We start from the raw sequence: 16,211 nt of genomic DNA, 5'->3' as shown, positions 1-16,211 counted from the left end.
GTTAAGATACGGCTTTGATTTCGCTTGCAATTGAATCTTCATGCTCTGTCCAAAATGCTCTCATGAGTTAACTGTTTGCCCCAACAGCCGGGTAATGAGCTATGACACTTTAAAAGGCAGCAATGGAAATATTTGCTTAGCAGCACACTAGCAGGCTTTCGTTCCAGGATGTTTACTGATTTCACCACTGCATCAAGTGAGGAAAAGCAAAATGCAACCCTCACAGCAAAGCAAGACAGGAGTGCCAAATTTAGAAGGAAAAATGCCGGAATAGAATTTCTTTATTAGTACTATTCTTGTGACAGACAAAATGCCCATTAAGACGATAAGCATGGGAGTAGGGAGGGCCAGTATACTGCCAGGACCCCAGAAGGTGCCCTGCTAGAACCTTTTCAGAGACAGCCACGCAATCCAAGGGCACAAAAGGGTGGAGAGGCTTTGCTTTACCCACAACAGCTTCCCCCCAATTCAGTACTTAATTTTATTTCCCTGTAGAACTGAATGGCAAGCATTCATCATTAAGGGACAGGACAGTATCTCAGGCGCAGATCACCTGCTTTGCAAAGCAGGAGGTCCTGAGTAGGACACCCCAACTCAGGTATCTCCAGATAGGTTTGAAACTTTGGAGAGTGGCTGCCAGACAGCGCAGACCATAAGGAGTTAGGTGATCCAATGGTCTCACTTCAGATGGCAGCTTCATATGTTCCTGATAAGACCTGCTCCCCCTTAATCACCCGGCAGCAGGCAAGGTTTTTGGAAACCCATAATTGCTAGCCTAATGTGCATTTCTGCCTTAAGTTTGCATTAAAACATTAAGCAAGCAGAGAGGCAAGGGGAATCACACTACATCAGACCAGTTCAGCCCAGCTAAGAACACACTCACATTCAAACAGCCTGCAACACAAAACACCAGCAAAATAGCTATGTTAAATATTACACAAGTCCCACCTTTGGTCAGACAAGAATGTTTGGAGAGGGGGAGGGGCACATGGACAAGCAAAAGAAAAATGCTTTCCTCCTGCTCTAAGATGTGGCTGTGTGCTCTCTCGCTCGCGCTCTCTCTCTCTCTCTCTCTCTCCCCCTCTCTAGAAGAGTGATTTTCCTTTTGTCTCTCATGTGGAGAATGCTTAATAAGAGAGATCAGTTCTTAGAAGGGTGGTTAAGCTGATAAAATATGCAGAGTTGAAACGTGACTCAGAGTCACAGATTAAGGACCCCATTATTAATGCAGCTGCAGCCCAAATTTTTAACCAAGGATGGATTAACAGGCTCACCCATTTTCCTCTTTGGAGGAACATACTTTTGAGAGTGAGGAATAGAAGCCTGGGCTTGAACAGAAATCAGCAACATAAACCTGATGTTATAGTCTGAAAATTCCAGCTATGGATGAAAGCACAGCTACATCTGTGGGCTAGCCTTGCACACTTGGAAAACACAAAAATTATGAGGACAGAAGGAAAAGCATCCTCTTTCTTTAAACAGCCATTTTCAACCACTGTGCCGTGGCACACTGGTGTGCCGTGGATGGTATGCAGGTGTGCTACAAGTTTGGGGAAGGGTCATTTGTTAAAAGGGCCACTGGTGGATGTGAGCTCCTGCTGTCAATTGCCGTGCCTTGTCAATTGCCAAAAAAAGATAGTGTGCCTTGACAATTTTAGCACCTTGCCAGTGTGCCATGAGCTGAAAAAGATTGAAAATCGCTGTTCTAGAACTTGGGGCACATCCTTGAAGCTAAGATAGTTGCCTGACAGCCCAATCCTACCCACACTTTCGTGGGAGAAAGCCCCATTGACTCCAATGGGACTGACTTCAGAGTAGACATGCATAGGATTGGGCTGTCAGGCAGCAGACTGGCAGCAGGAGGTCATCCATGTGCGTGTGCACAAGTGATCTTAAAACTAGGTACGTATGCCCAAACAAGTAAGAGCAGGGAGGGGGATGAACATGTTTGAATGAGGCCCACGTGAACTAAGAAATAACCTCTTTGTGTGTAATATATATAATCATTATCCGTGATGTAGATATTGTTGTTGCAAGGTGAAACATGGGTCACTGATAGATTACAGTGCAGAGTTCCAAACAGCCTCCTTGAAAAGAGCTTTCTGCTCAATAATTACTTCCAGAGATGTGAGCATCTGCTTAACTCGCTTCTAAAAAGTGAAAGTGACTTTCAAATCCAGAAGTTCTGAATGGGCAAAGGAGATTCCTTGTTTAATATTGCCTTCTCAGGTATCAGATACACAGGATAATCTACAATTTCACCATAATGTGCTACATACTTAATGGCTACTCCTTCCTACCTACAATTTTTCCACTGTTTAGTAATTAACTCAGCATACTGGATTGCGACCTGCCATGTCCTGAGTGGGCTCAGCCTCCTCGAAACACACTCAGAGCTTCCATGGAGGTACTTGGCAGTGATGTCATTGATGTGAGCCAATCAGCCTCCAGCAGCAGATGAGGGCTGGCACTGGCTCATAAGAGAGCCAGGACAGGTAGGAGCTGAATGGAGGAGGCAGGACTGATGGTGAGGGAGTGAGGGTGGCAGTTCGGGCAAGAGAAGGGGATGGAGCATATCAGGGGCAAAGAGAAGGGGGGCAACAACTGGATCGCTACCAGGGAGGAGAGAGCCATTTGGGGAAGGCAGAAGAGGTCAAAAAGAGACTTGGAAAGCATAGAGGGGCAGAACCATCTGAGAGAGAGAAGAGGAGGCAGCCAGCCAGCATCAAGTAAAACTACAGGAGGGGGGCAAGCCAGGCAGTCCAGACACCCAAGAACCAGACTCCTCCCCCCCTTGCAGGAGCATCAAGGGACTCCTCCTTTTTGCCCAGTGGGCAAAGAACTGAAAGGATCACATGGAGGACACCCCAAAAAGGACTGCACAGAGGGGGCAGAGGACTACAGGTCTAGAGTGGTTCGCCTCCCTAACTGGAGCCTACATTTCCTTGCCCTGCCTTCTAAGCCCACCCAAGACCTCTCTCCTAGCCCCCAACCAAGAACCCCTAGCTAGAAGGAAGAAGGGGCCAGGAAAGGTGAAGCAACCTCTGCTGCGCTTGAGGTTTCCCCACTTGGACCGTATAGAAGCTTTGCAGTACAGAAAGACTGTGCAAAGATGTTAGCTGCCTCTGTCCATGGGAAGGGGCAATGTCTTTCACCCAACCTGAAGTGGACCTGCCTGATTGGGAAGAGGGAGTGGGCAGGTCACACGCTGCACTCAAAGTGAGCAGAGGGTAGACTGTGGTCCACTGATGAACCAACTGCAAGCACAGGATATGGAGTGGACCACCAAACATCTGCCAGTTGCTCAAATTCTAGCAATGAGTGCTGAACTTGTCTGATCTAGCCAGGAACTTCTTCTGTTCTTGAGCAAGAGTGCATATGCAGGATCACATAAAGTAGCTTACTTATGCTTTAGCAGTTAAGAACTTCTCAGTATTCTCTTGCGTTATACATTTATACACTACAAAGGACCCCAAGGATTCTAGCAGAGAGTGCAACACTGAAGCCCAGCTGCCACTGCTTTAATTTATTAAACTGCTTACTCTGTGGCAGAACACCACATCCAGTTGGATCGTGTCCTGTTTTTCTAGGGGCGATACAAAGAATCGCAATACCTGCTTCAGTAATTGAGCAGAAGTTTAGGTCATCAGAGGTTCCAGCTGTATCAGATTAATTTTCCAGAACACAGTTGTAGCCTGAGGGATTGTACGCAATCTGCAAAATAGTGTGGGTTACCTCCTAGTGTCTGACTGTAAGCGTGTATTAAAACAAATTACACACACAACACATACGCAAAGCCAACATTGTGTGTGGCTGCTTTTTTTTTCCTGGCAGAGCTCCAGTACGCCTAAAAAGAGATGGTGTTTTCCTAATCAAGAGTTATGTAGATGTAGCTCAGTGGCAGAGCGCATGCACAGTATAAAGAAGCTCCAGGGTTCAATCTCTGGCACCTCCACTTTAGGATCAAGCAGTAGACAACAGGAAATAATTCTGCACAAGACCCTAGAAAGTCACTGCAGAAAATTCTAGGCTAGATGCACTTGCAGCAATTTCATGATGGGGGGCCAGTATAGCCCCTGATTGAAACAGTGCTCCTGCACTAGCCCTTATAATGGAGTCCAGATCCAACTCCCTGCATGGGGAAAAGCTGACCCTCCAAGTGCCCAACGCTGGACTCTGAAAACTGTGGCCAGGCAGAGAACTAGACTGCAAATCCCTTGCTCACTTGGCTCATTTTTGAAACATTTCAGGAGGGTCAACAACTTTATTTTCTCAGACTGGAAACCACATCCATGAACGAGTATAAAAATGGCAGCCCATGCCCAGCACAATCTTCTGAAACTCATCTTTAAAATCTTACTCAATAATTACTAAATATAAAAGCACATATACAAATGACAAATACATGGAACACAATTCATTTGTCTTCTAAATGCTCAATTGCTATGAACACAACAATGCCTTGAGGATTGAAAAGTTATCTTGGTAACTTAATTCTCAGAGCACTAAATGTCACTTCCCAAATAAATATCAATCATCTCTCTTTTTCTAATCTCTGACAGAGATTTTTTTTTTTTTAAGGATGAATCATACTAAATCATACTTAGCAGATACAAGTACTCAGTCATCTTATTCAGTATATATCTTACCCAGAAAGAATATATTCCATGTATTTAATCAAGCCAGAGAATGTGAAGGAAGCACCATCTCTAAACTTAATAAACTGACAAGAGATCTAATGAGTCATTAATAATGCCAGTTAGATCCTGGGTTTCTAAAGAGCCACTCACTTGGTTGCCAACAGCAAGTAATAATCTGCCCCAGGCAACCAACCAGAGAAGACTGTGTTAGCAGAAAGATGGTCCTTTCCATTCCACTCTACTGCCTGACTTGCGACTTACATAGATAGGCCCATGAGGAAAGCAGGCAAGTAAATATTTGAGGGGAGTCCAGAAACATTTGGTGGCTTATTTCTAAAAACTGGTCCATGACATATCCAACATGACTGCCAGTCCAGCTCTATATGCTGGACCAAGGAGACCCAGGCTGAAAACCCACCACACACCAGTTACAAAGCTTGCTGGATGCTAAAGATGGGGCCTTGTGGGGGCCCACATGGGGACAAATCCAGACCCTGCTGTGTGAGCCAGTCCAACAGTCGCCTCGCCTTCTTTTTGCTTACCATCTGCCTGATGAAGACTGCTGTAAACCTCAAAAACTTGCAATTTGATATGGTGTTGCTTTTTGGTTGGTCCCAACGAAGGCCTGATCCTGCATTGGATGGTTTCTTCTAATGGACCAACACAGCCACCATCAATTATGGAAAAGGGGTTTTTGATTTTGCTGAATCAATAAACCAGTCCTTGGAAGGGCAAGTCTTGCGGCAAATGCAAGTCAGAATCAGACATACAAAAGACCCCTTTTCTCTTGCTGGAGGGTTTGCTCACACAATCAAATCTTTGCTCACTGAAGCCCTTCAGGGGGCCAGAATCCAACCCAGGGCTTCTTGCTACATGCACAAAGGCAAAGTCTCAACACATCAACAAACAGCCATCACATCAAAGTTACTAAAGCTTCTTCTAATGCCTCTTTACCTGGTAGACAGAACCACCCAGAGCAGTTCTGCTCAGCAATAAGCAAGCACTCAGAATAAGCATCAGAAGGACAGCTATCAATGCACACTCCAACCCAATGCGCTCCAACCCAAAGTCCAATGTGCTCTCGGCCAGCTTGCATCTTACTCTCTCTGGCTTGGATTTGGCAGACAGTCAATAAGAGGACAGTAAAACAGGCACTGCTTTTGCTCTAGCCTTTTCCCTATGATGGGAATTATTCTCCAGTGTGCAGCAGAAATCTGCAGGTTTTTCCCCCCTTTCATCAAGAAAAACAAAGGTGTAACACAACAACAAAAAAGGCAGCTCCATTTGGTGAGTCATTCCTGGTCAGAAGTCGAGTCCACATGGGTCATGCACATAGGACTGTTTTGATGCCTGACACTAGAAGCACCTTTTAGTCTCTTGCATGTGACTTGTGCACACGTGGGAGTGTTCTTAAATGTGGCTGAGAAAGCAAAAATGGAAACTCTGGCTCAGGGACTACAGGATCAAACTTGGAAAATAAGGTGCTTAAGGAGAGATATGACTGAAACATAAAATTATGCATGGTGTGAACAGAATGGATAGAGAGACTTCTTTCTCACTCTCTTGCGTGGCCAGAAATAGCCATCATTCAAAGAAACTCACAGGCAGGAGATTTAGGACAAACCAGAGGAGGGATTTCTTCACACAGTATGTCATTAGTCTGTGTAAATCATTGCCACAGGATGTGATGATGGCCACTTGCTTGGATGGCTTTAAAGAGGGACTGGACAAATTCACTGAGGACAGGTCTGTCAAGGACTACTAGTCTCAGTGGCTATGTGTAACCTCTTCCCCAGAGGCAGGTGACCCAGCAGGGCTTTCCTTATGCTCTTCTCAGGGTGATCCAGATTCAGATTCCCTCTCAGCTATGAAGCTCCCTAGGTGCCTGTAGTGAAAATCCCCGCTCCCCCCCCATACTTTTTTTTGCCTATTTTTCACCTGTTTTAGTCCTATCTAGCTCTTATTAATATAAGCTTAGACCTGAACCATTCTCTCTGTGTCTCACATGTTTATGCCCATGCACACAGTTCTACTGACTATTCTTGCCATGGCAAGAACGACAAGAAAAGCCCAGCCTCTTCTTCCAGCTTGGAGGTGGGGAGAGGGTGCAATTTCTGCTGAACTTCAGAGAGTCCTGAACTATAAGGAAGCTCCAAGCTGGAGAAAGCCATTTTCATGATGAGTAAGTGAGGGTCCAATCCTATCCAACGTTCCAGTGCTGGTCCAGTGCTGGTGCAGGAGAAAAGGAACAAACATTCCCTTACCTGGAGGAGACCTCCGTGGCTGCTCCCCTACCACAGGATGCAGCACAGCACTGGAAAGTTGGATAGGATTGAGCCCTGAGATACTCATTCAGCACCACAGAAGTGCTAGTTTGTCTCTCCAGCCTCTGAAGGGGAGGTTGACATTGACCATTCTGATGCTGGGCAGCCAAGGGGTCCCCCAGGCAACTCTAAGTAGAGTTGAAGGAGGGAGGGTGAGGTGGCTAACCTGAGCTTTGGTTAACTACGGTTGAAGTAGGTACTGATGCAACCCTTAACCAAAGATCAGATTGGAGGGTGGGGGTGGGAGAAACAACATTCTCACACAGAAATGCAAACATGGAAGAGGAGACAGATGATCCCACAGCTTCTGGCTTCATTTTTTAACCATGGTTAAGAAGTAGAAGTGTTATATATGCACCTGACCAAATGGAATCTCGCAAATCTACTGGGGGTGGGGGGTGAGGGTGGGTGGGAAGACAAACCAAAACAACCCACTGAGCACATAAGATTCCTGTGGATATAACTATCTCACGAACAATCTTCATTCTAGTACAGCGTGTGAACAGCTGCCTTGTGGCATTAGCCGGTTTTCTGTAATGGGTTTCTCTCCTCCCCGTTCTCTCCCCATATAGCATTTCTGAATAGAGATAGTTTCTGAAATACAATTAGCCAATTTGCACATCCTCTAAAATTAACATGTCTTTTCATTCTTTCCAGCTGCAGGGTTATAGTTCAAAGATGGCACACGTGGAAAGAGCTTGTGGTCCATTACTGAGCAGCCTGTGCTTGAAATCTAACCTTCTTTAGGATTCTTTTTAGTGTTTATTTAAAGGTTGTTCCACCTGCGTTGCCAAGTAAGACCAAACCTCCTTCCCACCCTGCCTTTCCTTGCTGTGCTGCAAAGCAGAATGTCCGTCTTTCTCTTCTAGCAAGCTGTTTAGATGAGATAAACCCTTGAATTCTAATAGAAACAACAGAGTCCTAAGTCTGGGATGTGTCACAGAAATGGATCTTTTATTTCCCCCCCCCCAAGGCCAAACACCATGCTGTGATTAACACTGTGCCTCTTCCCCATATTCCCACCCACAAATGCACTCCCAGCTCCAAAAGCGAAAAAGAGAGGTCTCTTCCGTTTCTGTTTGTTGCCTGCAAACATTATGAAAGCAAGCACCATTGACATGTATACATTACAAGCCACTTTTCACTTGGTGATGTGCTTGGCCGATAGCAAATATGAGAACATAAAAGTATCCTGTTGCGTTTGATTTCTAGTACTTAGAGGAGTTTGCGTATATGGTATTCAGGATTGATCCAGGCAGAAATAGCAGCAGCTTCCTCAAAGGAGGAGCAACCCCCCTTTGTTCCCACCCCCTTTTTTTTATATTTGCACACACTTTGGTGTGCACCCACCACCGCTAACTCCTCCTTGCCAGTCCATCCTAGCCAGGTTGGGAGAAGGGGGGAAGGGAAGGGTAGCACTGTTCTTCTAGCCTCAGACTCTGCCACTTCCTGCCAAGTTGCTTCTTCAAGCACGAGCTTCTTCAAAGAGCAAGAAGAGGATCCAAAATGGGTCAAGAAGCAGTTGGGTGTATAGCAGAAGAACTCCCTCTTCAACTCCATCGCTCTCTTTTCCATTCCAGGGAGTTCTAATCTCTTACCAATTCATTTTGTGGAGCGATCCGCTCTGCTTCCGCAAAAGCGGACTGCGATCGCCCCACTCTCCCTTTCCCTGACCTGGGGCACCCTGCAGACGCACGCGCAGGGCTCCCCGCACACAGGGACGGCTGCTGCAGGGACTGGAGGGTGCACCCCAGTCCCTGCAGCCCGGTCAGAAGGGTAAGCAGTGCGATCGTGCTCCGCTTCCAGTTTTGCGGAGCGGGGCATGATCGCTCCCCTTTCCCTTTTCCTGACCTGGGGAGCCCTGCCGAAGGTTGCCCAGGGCTTCCTGCACCCCCGGGAGGCTGCAGGAGGCTTGGGCAAGTGCACCGAAGCCCCTGCAGCCCCCCAAGCCGCGTAATCCGCTGCCTTCCCCCTGTCTCCTGGCTGCCCCCACCCCTTAAGGGGGCAGAGACCAGGACCCACAGGCTGGGGCGTTGCGGCGCCCCAGTTTGAATACCACTACCGTGCAGATACGGAATTCCGCAGATAATTAAATCCTCAAAGGACCTCCCAAACATGACTGGAAGTGACCTTCAGTCACATTTGAGAGGCCTTCTGATATTCCAATCCACAAATGCCGAGCCTGCATTTGGAGGGCCCACTGTACAAATCTTTCAAATCCACCAATCAAATATTTGGGAGAGCAACAATGCAGAGAAATACCAAAACACCAACATTTGAATTACATCTAGAAGAGGCCAAATATAGTTAATGAAGAGTTAACCATGTCAGAGGCTAGTAATATACTAAGGTTGCAATCCTGTATGCACTTACCTGAGAGTAAGCCCCACAAAACTCAGTGAGACTTACTTCTGAGTAAACCCTGCATAAGACTGTGTTGTGAATCCATACTAAATGAAAAACAGAAAAAAGGTCCTTCGTTTGTTCTTTCATGGAGACCCACATCATTTACTGATGATTTATAAACGTCTTACCCTCTGTTTTACTCAGTCGACTTACTAAGTTGTTTCATAAATGTGTTACATGTAGACAGGCAGGCTTTTACCACCACATCAACTGTACGTTAATGTTAACATTTTAAATGAGTAATGATGTGTTAGAAAAAGAAAATAAATTTAACTACTAATGTTTCAAACACTTCTGCTAATGTTGAGTGATCCATAATCATTTAATCTCAATCAGAAATTTTCTTTCTGGATCAAAGCTGTATACAAATTGTCTGAGAGAAAATACAGCCAATGCTCACATTTCAAAATATTCCCTGTAATTGACTAAGAGACTGGTAGTGTCGCCCTCAACCCCAATCTGTCCTTTTAATAAATACTAGGTTCAGAACAGCTTACAGTTGCAATTAAGAGACAGATGATCACAAGAGGTATGATATAAAATGATGGTGGCTATTTAGCAACATAGCTTTAGTAATAATGCATCTAATCAACTCAGCTGCTTCCCTTATATGCATGGAATACTTGAGTGTTGCCCTCTCTCTCCCTTCCTTCAAATACCTCCTCAAATCCCACCTGTTAGGTCTTTGGCATAGTTCCCATATCCCACTGTAATGAGGCCAATGTGTATGCAGCATGTCTTTACCCCACCTCCACTTCTCTCCTCTTCCTCTGCTGTCTCTCCTATGCAGAATTTTAGGTGGCAAGTTCCTTCAGGTAGGGAAAAGTGTCTTCTGTATATAATAAGGCTGGGACTATTTATTGTTTATGCATTCTACCATTATAGAGCCCTGAAATTCTATTCATTCCAAAATCCACAGAATTTGTCCTGCCAGAGTGAAATTTGGCACAGAGAATCTACTTGATAATGGGCTTGTTCTTCTGGCCAAAGTTCAAAAAAGTTCAAGTCAAAGTGGCCGAGATGGCCTTCTAAAACTTTGCTCTGTGAAGAGGAGCCTGTACCGCGTTTGTAACCAAAGGTTTGTCCCCTTCCCTGTTTATTTTTGCCAAAGTAGATGCAATGAAAAAAATCTGAAAGATACCAAGGCTGTGCCCTTTCCTTGTGATCAAGACAAACCATTGCATCATTTTACAGTTATAAAGGTGAAAAGTCTCCATTTTAAATTCCTATTTCTAGCCAGCATTGCATATACGCAACAGGGATCAAATGTGTACATCTGTGGACTGCGCAGAAATGGGTTAAGGTCTGTGGACCAACTTGCAGGGCAAGTCACCCACATTTTGAGGTCAAAATCTGTGCGCTCAGCAGAACAGAAAAATTACATCCGCACACACCTTCTGCACTCCAGAAAGCTTCCCTAGCAGCTAAGTCATTCCTAGACATCTATTTGGTCTCACAAGATACCTAGCCCTCCCCCCCCCCGCCCCACTATTAAGAAGACACACATATTCCTTTTCAACAGTAGTCAACAAAGCAAGTCACATATTAAAATAAACAAATCAGGCTCTGGGTCAGCTGAGCTGTTCATAAGAGATACAAGAAGTAGCACAGAAAAGGGTGGTCTTGGCACCATTTTCACTCACCCAGGAATTTGATAGCGCTTATAAACTTACAGTGTTGGCTGAGACAAAGACAAGACCACCCAGAGTTTGTCTGCTAAGTAAGAGAAACTGGGCCAGACAAGTGAGTTAAGCAAAGTACATCTTTGCTTACCCCATTCAGTGTACCAGATAAAGCATCCCCCCACCCAAGATGCAGTATGCACACTAGGATTTTTTATAAATGTGTAAACAGAATAAAATGGTCCTTCACAAGTGTGAAAATGGAGAGTGCTGTGTTCCCCTCCCATTTCTCCTCTAAATATGCAACCAGAATTGGCAACATTACCAGCTGTCTGTGAATTGTTCTGCACCAAGGTGTGGCTTTGCTTACCTGCTATTTAAGCAGTACAAACGGTTTCCAATGTTACCTGCTGTGGTAATGTAAATGAGAGGAAGAGTGGGAGGCGGCTAAGCACTAAGGGAAAAGTATAGGTGCACAGACGGAAAGCGTTCATGGAAACAGTACTTGAGATAATGCACCTGTACAGCCATGCCTTAAGTTCTAGTTTCCACACATCTGAAAGTGTGGGAATTTGTAACAGCCTGAATGTAATCTTAAATCCAAAGTATTTTGATTTTTTTAGAATACAGCTGTATAGCCTATGATCAATCACTAGAACTTGTAAATACAAATTATATATATGAAAAAGTTAGTAAATTTTAAAAAGCCATCAGATTAAAAAAATATATACTTGGCTGCTACTTGGATGTTAAACCAATGATACAGTATATCTAGGAATTTTATTAACAAACTTAACATTGCTAGAGTGGAATAGAAATAAATGTAACTGTCTCTAAAGATCTCAAGGCAATGTGCAGTGTTCAGTCCCCTCTCCCTCCAATTTAATACAACAAGATTGTGAGGTAGGCTAGGCCAACAACTGGCTCAGCAGCCTTCCCACTAAGCAGCATTGCCATGCTATACTCAGCTCTAACTGAAGCCCCACACAGTTTCCCTCATGGCCAGAGGCCAGTGATGACACCACTGCCAAGCATTCAACAGTCGCCCCATGCCACCATAGGGCTCCATGCGCTCTGAAAGAAAATTAGAGGGACCATTGGCCCAGAATAACCCAGGAAGCATCATGTCGGAGAGGGGATTTGCATCTGGATCTTCCTGCTCCTTGTGCAATACTCCAACCACTACACTAGTGCATTGACAGCAACTGTTACCCTGCACATGCCTGATCTTGTCTGATCTCAGAAGCTAAGCAGGGTCAGGCCTGGTTAGTACTTGGATGGGAGACTGCCTGGGAATACCAGGTGCTATAGGCATATACCATAGTCTTTCGAGACTGAAGGTTGCCAACCACCACTCACTCTCTCTCTCTCTCTCTCTCTCTCTCTCTCTCTCTCTCTCTCTCTCTCTCTCTCTAACAGCAGTTATGAACCAGCTTCTAAAAAAGTACAGCTCCAGGTTGAGAAATGGGAAACGGTGAAAAGTGCTTTTGGCTGTTACTCAGCTATTAAAAATGAGACAGTTACCACAACTTAATTTCCTTCTTCAAATATTGCGAATAAGATTAGGTGAGCTGCAGCGAAGGAACTGGCAAAGCATAACAAAGTTTTTAATGGGAGGGTGGGGAAGATGGCCAAGCTCAAAGAAAGCATTGTACCAGATGAAGGGGGAAAGCTGGAATTGGGGGGGGGAGGCTGATGGAGCACAGAAACCTCTCCACCTGCAACCTAAACTGGCCCAGCAGAGCAAATGCTTTTGGTGAATGTATAATGGACCCTGAGGCAAGTGAGAGAGAAGCTGGGAAGGTCCTGAAGCTGACTGCTTTCATGACCAGCTTTGAGCCTTGTGAGAAAGCGGGCCAGACAAGCTACTCCATTCAGGCTTTCCAGGTTAGGGAAATCGGAAGCCAGGGATGGAAGGAACCCCATTCAGTCTCTCCCCAATCAGAGGGAGTTCAAGTATAACCCTTCTCTGCTATGGGCTAGAGCTCCCGAGTGCCAAGTTGATTTGCCTTCTGGCCGGCAGCCACACGCAGGTTGAAAAAGAGAGATTCTGCCACAGTCAGAGCTTGGGAACCCTGGAAAACAAAAGCCTCCATTCTTCAGAGAAACCAAAAGTCGCACCTTAAAGGGATAGCCAGCCCCTTCTTGGAATCTTTTCCTGGCAGCACCAGACATAGGAGATGGGGAAATGGCGATTTTTGAAACAGAGACAGGGCTTCAGATTCGGGTAGAATTACTAATTCAATCACGTCATTGCTTAACATGGATCTGAAGTGCTTGTGTTTGTTCTCCATGATGGAAAGCAGGGAGAAAAGCCATGCAGCACTTGTGGGTGCCCATACTGCTTTCTGAGGAGTCACCTCTGCCAATAGGAACTTATGGGGGGAAGGGAGAGTGCTTGGGGTTCAAGTGAACTAGCATGGCTCTTTGCAGAAGTTTCTCGCATACTGCAGCAGCTCCCATCCCACTAGAGTAGCACATGGATTGGTCCTTAATAAAGGGGACCTCCGCTTTACCGCACTGAGAAAGTATTGTGAAAATTCTGTGCATTGTGAAAATATTGCAACGTGAACCCAGGAATGCATTGGTTTTTGGCACTTTGTTCCAAGGCTTCAGAAGTTGAAGTTTCTGCCACAAAACTAAGCTATTTCCCTCTATAAAAAGAGGGAAATTTGCCTCTAAATTCTGTAAGGGCCTTGATTATCAGTTTACAAAACAATGATACTATAAAACAGAAATTACAAGGCTGTATCCTACCCTCTATATAAACAACCACAATGTTAAAAATGCTATTGGCTGAGATACTACCAAACACTTGCATTCACATCACTGATCAGCTTATTTTTCACCCATGAGGTCCTGTTGGCGGCAGCTGTAAACCCATTCTAAAGTGAATAACTGTATATGAATAGACATTGCTATGTAGGTAGGAGACACATGAGATATGACAGCACCATTATTCGGAGAGGATCAAATTCCCCTCCTCCTCTTGTAAAATTGGGGTCAAGTCCCCATCCTAATGGTAAAAGACAATTTCTTCTAGCACTTTCTTCCAGTAGTCTGCCAATTTTAGCCTGATTTAGAAGGCTGCCATTACTTGTGGTCAACATCCATCCCTGCTTCAGTTTTTCCACATCTCCCAGAAGCCTCCAAGGAAGGATTTCAGTGCCCACTCAGCAAAAGCTCCAGGAAGCAGCCTCTCTAAGGACGCAATCCTAACCCCTTATGTCAGTGCTTTCCAGCACTAACATAAGGGCAATGCAGCTCTGAGATAAGGGAACAAACATTCCCTTCCTTTGAGGAGGCCTCCATGAGTGACACCCAACTGCAGGATGCAGCACACGTCCCATTGGCACCACTATGCCAGTGCTAGAAAGCACTGCCATAAGGGGTTAGGATTGCGCCCTAAGCCACATACATGTCACAAGGGGCAAGGATAGTGAGGGAGCTGTGATTGTAGGAAGGTCCATGGTTCAAATGTGAGCCCAACCACAAACCAAGTTGCCTCATGCAAGCCACTCTATCCTTCTGTAACCTGTTGGTCACCCACCTGCGCACAACTGAAATAAGGCAGGAGAAGCGCTTGAGGTGTTATACAAATAGAGGTACTGCCAGGAAGGAGAGCTTGGATCCCTAAACTGCTCTCACATCTTTCATACCAGAAGCGACAAAAGCTCTGACGCTTAGAATCTACGCACAAGTGCTGTCATCAGGGGGTCTGTCTTCTATTGTTATATGTACTCCGTGCTTTATAGCCAAGGAGCTGAGAACGGGTTTATACATGTCTCCCATTCACTCACTGCTTTCTGCCAAGCTAGTTTTCCCGTCAGCAGCTCAACTCTGTCCCATGCATTCAGGCCATCCTCTGGACCAGGGGTGCCCAAGCCACTTGCGACCCTCAAGGCCTCTCAATGTGGCCCTCAGGGAGCCCCCAGTCTCCAATGAGCCTCTGGCCCTCCGGAGATTTGTTGAAGCCCGCACTGGCCCAACGCAACTGCTCTCAGCGTGAGGGCGACTGTTTGATCTCTTGTGTGAACTGTGGGATGAGAGCTCCCTCCACTGCTTGCTCTTTCACATCTGTGATGCAGCAGTGGCAGCAAAGGAAAGGCCAGCCTTGCTTGGTGCAAGGCCTTTTATAGGCCTTGAGCTATTGCAAGACCTTCATTCATTCATGTAAGTTCATCTTTAATATATTCATTTATGTAAACTTATGTAAATTTATTCAAATTTTAGATGTAAATTAATTCTTTTTTCCCCCCGGCCCCCGACACAGTGTCAGAGAGCTGATGTGGCCCTCCTGCCAAAATCTTTGGACACTCCTGCCCTGGACTAAAGCCAAGATACTTAAGAAAAGATCCTCATGAACGCACAACTTGCCTACAAGGGTTCTGTCAAACCTGGAGTCTCAGTGGTCCACATTAAATGGTTGCTCCCCTCATCCCCATCACAACCACCTACCCCTCCACCACTCCGAGGCTGTGCCCCAATCCCAGCCACTTTCTCACAGACTGTCCAGCATGCCTACCTTTGACTGGGGAGAAACACACAGGGAATATGCTCTTTTTATGACTGACTATGGTTAAAAAGCACTGAAAGCAAGCTTGAAAGAGAGAGAACTCCTCTTTCTGTTTGGTAGCTGTTGGATCGCTGGAGCATTCACCTTAAGGACCGTACACAAGACAAACCAAGATGGGCTGGGATGTCCGTCTCACTGGCAATGCTTCTGCAGAGAGCATTCCACCTAGCCAAGCGCAAGGTGGAGAAGAGCATCTCACAATCTCAAAACATGCAAAGCATACAGGAAGAGAAAAAAAAAATCAGCCCTCTCTCTTGTCACCTGGTTCTGCCCCAAGTACTTTGTGAGCAAATGTGTGGCTGTAGCGGGTAGAACTGGCTATGATTCCGCCCAGGGATGGCCAGCCTCAGGACCAGCAAGGTCCAATGTGGGGGGCTTGTGCAGGACCTCCATTCACCAGGCAGCCACGGAGAGCTAGACACTTGTGGTGCTTCGTGCAAAGCATGGCACCCGGAAATATTTGGTAGTGATGTAATGTCACCACCAACTACTTCTGGGAGGCCCATTTCAGGTCCTTTCCTGGGAGGGCAAGCAAGCACACACTCTGCTCAACGCACTGCCCTCCCAAGCTGCCAGATGTTGGCTGCAGCAGTGGGAGATCTGCCAGCTGCCCCAGTGCAGGGCCCCATGTCACATCGTAGGC

At 45.9% G+C, this 16,211-nt stretch overlaps 1 protein-coding gene and 1 pseudogene across 3 annotated transcripts in view; one reads left to right on the top strand and one right to left on the bottom strand.

The window, feature by feature from the left end:
• EPS8 (EGFR pathway substrate 8, signaling adaptor) overlaps positions 1-16,211 on the bottom strand; it is a 176,220-nt gene that overhangs the window by 123,468 nt on the left and 36,541 nt on the right. The window lies entirely within an intron of this gene.
• Positions 12,187-12,306, top strand: LOC136657710 (5S ribosomal RNA; annotated as a pseudogene).

The sequence above is a fragment of the Tiliqua scincoides genome, chromosome 7 (assembly GCF_035046505.1).
Source record: "Tiliqua scincoides isolate rTilSci1 chromosome 7, rTilSci1.hap2, whole genome shotgun sequence".
NCBI classification, from domain to species: domain Eukaryota; kingdom Metazoa; phylum Chordata; class Lepidosauria; order Squamata; family Scincidae; genus Tiliqua; species Tiliqua scincoides.
Note: the sequence above shows the minus strand (reverse complement) of the source record. Positions and strands in the feature narration are given on the sequence as shown.